This window comes from Echiichthys vipera (genome assembly GCF_963691815.1).
Source record: "Echiichthys vipera genome assembly, chromosome: 18".
NCBI lineage: Eukaryota > Metazoa > Chordata > Actinopteri > Perciformes > Trachinidae > Echiichthys > Echiichthys vipera.
The window spans coordinates 1,832,467-1,838,960 of NC_139843.1; positions in this window are offsets into that span (position 1 = coordinate 1,832,467).

The window sequence follows — 6,494 nt, forward strand, 5'->3', positions numbered from 1 at the left end:
CCATGTCTTCCCCTGTCTCATGTGTATATCCATGTCTTCCCCTGTCTCATGTGTATATAGTCCATGTCTTCCCCTGTGTCGTTGCCAAAATATTTCGTCCATAATGCCGAAAAGTCTAAGAATCGTCACACATGTTTTTGTGTTTTCCGTTTCCCTCTGAAAGAGTGATTTAGATTTTTTTTGTATGCCTCTTTTGTCAGCTGAATATCAGGACGAAGGACAAAAACACATTCAATATAAAAGACAGGCTATCCAGAACCCATTAACAATAACAAGTTTGGGGTTTCTCACAATCAAGAAAATAATTAGCACTGTATTTTTGCATTCCTGCAATGTGATGCAAAATGAAGAAAGTTATCTATTAAAATGTATGAATATTACTAAACTCATTACAAGCCAAACCAGACTTTCCAAGGCTTTTCATGCAAAATTCAGCAATTTCCCGCACATTTGACTTTGTCACGATGCAAAATAACCATTATGAAAAGTTCGATAAAGATTTTCCCACTCATGCGGACATGTGAAAAAAAATTAATTACAGTTGTGCAGGAGGCGTGTCAGGTGAGGGGTCACAAAGATGGAGTATCTGACAGGATATAAGTAACCTTGCAACATCACGGACCATCACACTGGAAGCTCCAGGTAAAAGTCAAGAAGACTCCCACACAACTGGTTTACAGAACTCCACCAGGTGAGTAATACGACACTTTCAGGGAAGTTGGGTCCATGTTTTACAAAGCTAAAACTAATGCTCCTTAAATATTGTCGTCACTGTGATCAACTTTCAGAGGCTGTGTGTTTTCGGCTTGACCCACATTGTGTCCTAAAAGGTTGCAGACATGTCTTCAGAGATCATGATAACGGCGGCTCTGGGTCGGCCTTTCACCCTGGGGATGCTGTATGACGCTCGACGAGAGAAACTGATCCCAGGTAAATTATGTTAGCTGAAGGTCTGCTGCAACTGAATTAGCTGATTCACCATCAGTGGCTCTGAACATTAGTTATGTGGCCACAAACTGACATGAGTTGTGCATGCTAAATCCTTGACGCAGCTAGAGATGATTGGACAGGGTATTTTTTACAGTGTAGTATTACTACTGTTACTCAAGTAACAGCTCTGAGTACTTCTTCCACCTCTGCTTCCATAGGGCAGTCAAATACATGCATGCATGCATACTTCGGGTGCATGCATGCATGTATGCATACTTCGGTTGCATGCATGCATGCATACTTCGGGTGCATGCATGCATACTTCGGGTGCATGCATGCATGCATACTTCGGGTGCATGCATGCATGTATACTTCAGGTGCATACATGCATGCATGCATACTTCGGGTGAATTACTCCTGAATAATTCTACTGCACACCTTGCAAACATCAGCATTGAAGTTGAAATGGTCATGGCGTTTTAACTAAATGGCTTTTTGTCTTTTCTTCAGGTTTCTCTTTGTTTGGTGATGAAACTCTAAAACAGTACACATCAAGTGAACAAAATCCCAGCAGTGAATTCAAAATTGTTGCCTCAGATTCAATTAAATCCAAGTCTGATCTGATGGATATTGAAGCTTCCCTGGGAGTCAGTTTCCTGGGCGGTCTGGTTGAAATTGGGGGGTCTGCCAAGTATCTCAACAATACCAAAAAATACAAGAATCAGAGCAGAGTTACACTAAAGTACAAAGCTACCACCACTTATCAACAATTCAAAGCACCTCCTGGAACCGTGGTGCAACAAACAGCTGTCACTGAGAGTGGCTTAGCCACACACGTAGTCACAGGCATCCTTTACGGAGCAAACGCTTTCTTTGTATTTGACAGTGACAAGTCAGAGGATAGCAACCTTCAGGACATCGAGGGTAAAATGGAAGCTGTGATAAAGAAGATTCCTACTGTTTCTATCGAGGGGTTCGGATCTGTCAAACTAACTGATGAAGAAAAAACTCTGGCCAGCAATCTCTCCTGCAAGTTTCATGGGGACTTCATCCTTGAAAGCCTCCCTACAACTTTTGAAGATGCAGTGATGACCTACCAGAAACTTCCAGAAATTCTTGGATCAGAAGGATACGAAGGGGTTCCAATGAAGGTCTGGCTGGTACCCTTGAGTAAATTTGATTCTAAGGCCAAACAGCTGGTCCGTGAGATCACTGTTGGCAGAGTGAGAAATATTCACACTTTTCTAGAAGAGTTGCATGAACTGAAGAGGAGATGCAATGATGCCATGGATAACAAAATTGTGAAACAATTTCCATTGCTTCATGACAGGGTTAGCAACTTCCAACAGATATTTAGGGATTACATTCTTACTATACAAAAGAGAATTGCGGTAAGGCTTCCACAGATTCGGGCAGGTACAGATGACGAGAACACGTTGGAGAACATCATTGCAGAGAGGGCCAAGTCCCCGTTCCGTGATCAAAGTGTTAAGACATGGCTGGATATTATCGAGAGAGAAATCGGTGCCTTAAAGATCTGCGTGGACATGATGGAGGAAACACAGATTAAAGTGGTCTCAAATACGACAGAGTTGGACAGAGAGGTCCTTTCCCCAGATGTAAAACATGCCGTGTGCTTTGTTTTCACCTCCCTGGAACCCAATGATTACTACCTTAAAACCTTGTCTGACACTTTGGAGTTACCTGACCCGGACAGTATCAGGGAGACTGTGCCATCTACTGAAAAAGCTTGGTGTTTCGACACTCGTGTGATCATCAGAATGAAAAGAAAAGCTGAAGAATTTTGTGAGAATGCCACGAACACCATGAAGGACAGCAGGAATGTCCGTTTCCTTGTAGCCGCCATAAGAAATCAGAAATACGAAGGAGCAACCATCTACCACTACAAGGAGGGCAGCCTGATGACTCAGGACTATACATTTTCTCGCCTGCCTCGTGTGGGAACTATCAAAGACAGAAGTGATTTACTCTGGTGTAAGTACATATCCTAACTTCAGGTGTTATTTGCTAGCAAACCACAGATCATGTCATGGTGACACCGGCCCTGTGTCCCTTTCTTCTTTCCCCTAGTTCCTATTCTGTTTCTTCCTGTCATTCCCCATCTGTCCACGAGTTGCCCTTCCTGCACCGCCCTTAACTCCTGTTTCCCTATCCCTCATATGATAGATGCTTCCACACCCTTATTTACCACATTTCCTGTTCCCTGTCACTGAAAACAGGCTTGCATTTGGTCCTGCTGTATGTCGTCTACACGACTTCCTGCCTTGCTCTTCAAAATTTAGAAATAATATAATATGCCAGATACGAATATAATCATTATAGGAAAACATTGTATCATACAATGTAGTTTGAGTGATGATGATGTCTCGTAACATAATGTCTTTGTCTTTCCATCAGATGCCTGCGACCTCACGTTCGACCCAGACACAGCACACAACGGTATCGCTCTTTCTGACGACAACAAATTTGCAGAGTCTGGAAAACTGAAGAAAAAACCAGATAACCCATTGAGGTTCGAGCTTCCTTGGCAGCTGTTGTGCAAAGAGGGGCTGACTGGGTGCTATTACTGGGAGGTGGAGTACACGGGACACGTTTGTGCAGGTGTCTCATATATAAGAATCCCAAGGAAAGGAATATCAAACGTCCTAATTGGGTACAATCAGTGCAGCTGGGCTTTAAAACATAATCCCAAAGGTGGACCCAATGTAGTGTTTCATGAAAAAATCAACCTGGTCACTGTGCCGCCTCTGCGAACTCAACGACTAGGAATTTATCTCGACTGGAGAGCTGGCACTCTGTCTTACTACACAGTGATCTCTAACTCTAGGGTGGAACACATTTACACCTTCCAGTTTAAATTCAATGAACCTGTTTATCCAGCCTTTGCTATTGGTAAAATAACTGCCAACGGAAAGGTCAGACTACTTTGAAACATAGTACCAGAGTTTCCAATACTCCGCAAAGGCTACTAACCTTCAAAATAGTTTTGGAGAGATACGTTTTCTTTCTTCTATCTGGACGTGCATCAGAATCTGAATTCTGGCAGTCCGGGGATACAGATCGCTCCGGTTTGTACCTCCTATGAATTCCCCTCACATTGCAGAGCTAAGTTTCTTTTTTTCTGATATGTCAATCAAAGTCATGTCAACGTCAGTGATCCCTATTAAAATAGCTGTATTGGTGTTGATTATGTGCAGACTGCTTCTCAAAACAGTTTGTGCTTAAAAACACCTTTTCAAAATAAAAACCAAGAACTTCCATGACATGAAAGTTTCGCATATACTGCCTATTTCTGTTTGCTTTGACATCTAAACATTAATATGGAAAACACATTTGGGATGACAGTGTATGTCAGTATGTTGGATTAGCATGCAGAGTGATTTAACATATGTATTAGAAACAGACTTAATTTAACCTAATGTAACTTTTAATGCTTTAAATATCTTTTAATGCAGCGTTTGTGTTAAATCTACTATCAACGCCTTCTTGCTACAAAGCATGGACCTTAACAAAGCTGAACATCATTACTATATGATAATTATTGTTTGATTAAGCAATTGTTCTATTCTCTAACTATCACTGGGTTCCATTCATCGGGGTAAAGTAACAAAAAACTACTTCTCGCTTCTTATATAAGTATTGCGTACCACTCAGGATACCTCTGCTGCTCCCTAGTTTCTCTAGAAGCTGGGGGAAGTCTCATTGCAGCTTTTATCAGTGTGTAAACATCATGATTGCTGTCTGTCTGGCTCTGGTTCAGCATCTACTTTAACAGCTGTTGGATACGTTTGAAAGAAAGAAATAAATACAGACCTGAGTTGAACATTTTACCGTGTGGACTTACTTCTTTTATGCTCCAACACAGCCTGACTTGTCTTTTAATATATGTTTATACAGCATATGTCTGTACAGGTCTGTCTTGAGAAGGAACATGAACATTATTAAAACCAAGCACCTTTCCAGGATCACCAATGAGCACCTATACATGCCTGAAAATCGGCAAACCCAATTCAAGCCAATATTTATAACACTGGCATGGCAGCGACAGGCGCAAATTGTCTCTCTATGAAAAAGAAGTAGGAAAAGTGGAAAGAAGACGGTGGGGGAAGGTGCCTCCCTGTTTGTAGTATTTTCTAAAATAGCGACTTCTTAAGGGGCAAAGAACAAGTTAAGTACAAGTTAAGTTATGTTAAGTGCAGACCCCCACACACTGTCTCAACAGCCTTCCTAAAGCAGTTTGAAGTCCCCTAAAGAAGTAAAGCTGGACAGCTTCAGACATTCATGGACAGGACAGTGAATGTCCAGGAGTGGTCACCACAGAATTTCATGATTCAAGATTCAAGATTGAAGAATCTTTATTTATTTATCCCGAGGGAAATTATTGTGCAACAGTTTCAATACAAAGATGAAAGGATCAGAGTAACAATAAGCATATAAACATAAATCAAATCAAAATAAAGCTAACATCAGATAAATCAAGCAATGAACTAAGTGTGACAGAGTGCAACAGACATCGTGGTTAAGTGTAGGTTTATACAATATACAACAATATGCAGCGTGCAGTTTAGCAGCAGATTAAATAAAATAAGAACAAACTAAATAAGTGATAAGGAGCGATAAGTGACAACAGTGTTAAAGTGTAGCAGCATTTCCTACAGAACTAAGTTACAGTAAAGTACAGTGAAGTGCAGCAGCCTTTCTTATTGAAGTTAGTTAGTTACAGTAAAGTACAGTGAAGTGTAGCAGCCTTTCTTACTGAAGTAAGTAAGTTACAGTAAAGTACAGTGAAGTGTAGCAGCCTTTCTTACTGATGTAAGTTAGTTACAGTAAAGTACAGTGAAGTGTAGCAGCCTTTCTTACTGAAGTAAGTTAGTAACAGTAAAGTAGAGTGAAGTGTAGCAGCCTTTCTTACTGAAGTAAGTTCGTTACAGTAAAGTACAGTGAAGTGCAGCAGCCTTTCTTACTGAAGTAAGTTAGTTACAGTAAAGTACAGTGAAGTGTAGCAGCCTTTCTTACTGAAGTAAGTTCGTTACAGTAAAGTACAGTGAAGTGTAGCAGCCTTTCCTACTGAAGTAAGTTACAGTAAAGTACAGTGAAGTGTAGCAGCCTTTCCTACTGAAGTAAGTTCGTTACAGTAAAGTACAGTGAAGTGTAGCAGCCTTTCCTACTGAAGTAAGTTACAGTAAAGTACAGTGAAGTGTAGCAGCCTTTCCTACTGAAGTAAGTTACAGTAAAGTACAGTGAAGTGTAGCAGCCTTTCTTACTGAAGTTAATGACAGTAAAGTACAGTGAAGTGTAGCAGCCTTTCTTACTAAAGTAAGTTAGTTACAGTAAAGTACAATAAAGTGGAGCAGCCTTTCTTACAAAAGTTAGTTACAGTAAAGTGCAGAGAAGTGTAGCAGCCTTTCTGACTGAAGTAAGTTAGTTACAGTAAAGTACAGTGAAGTGTAGCAGCCTTTCTTACTGAAGTAAGTTAGTTACAGTAAAGTGCAGTGAAGTGTAGCAGCCTTTCCTACTGAAGTAAGTTAGTTACAGTAAAGTGC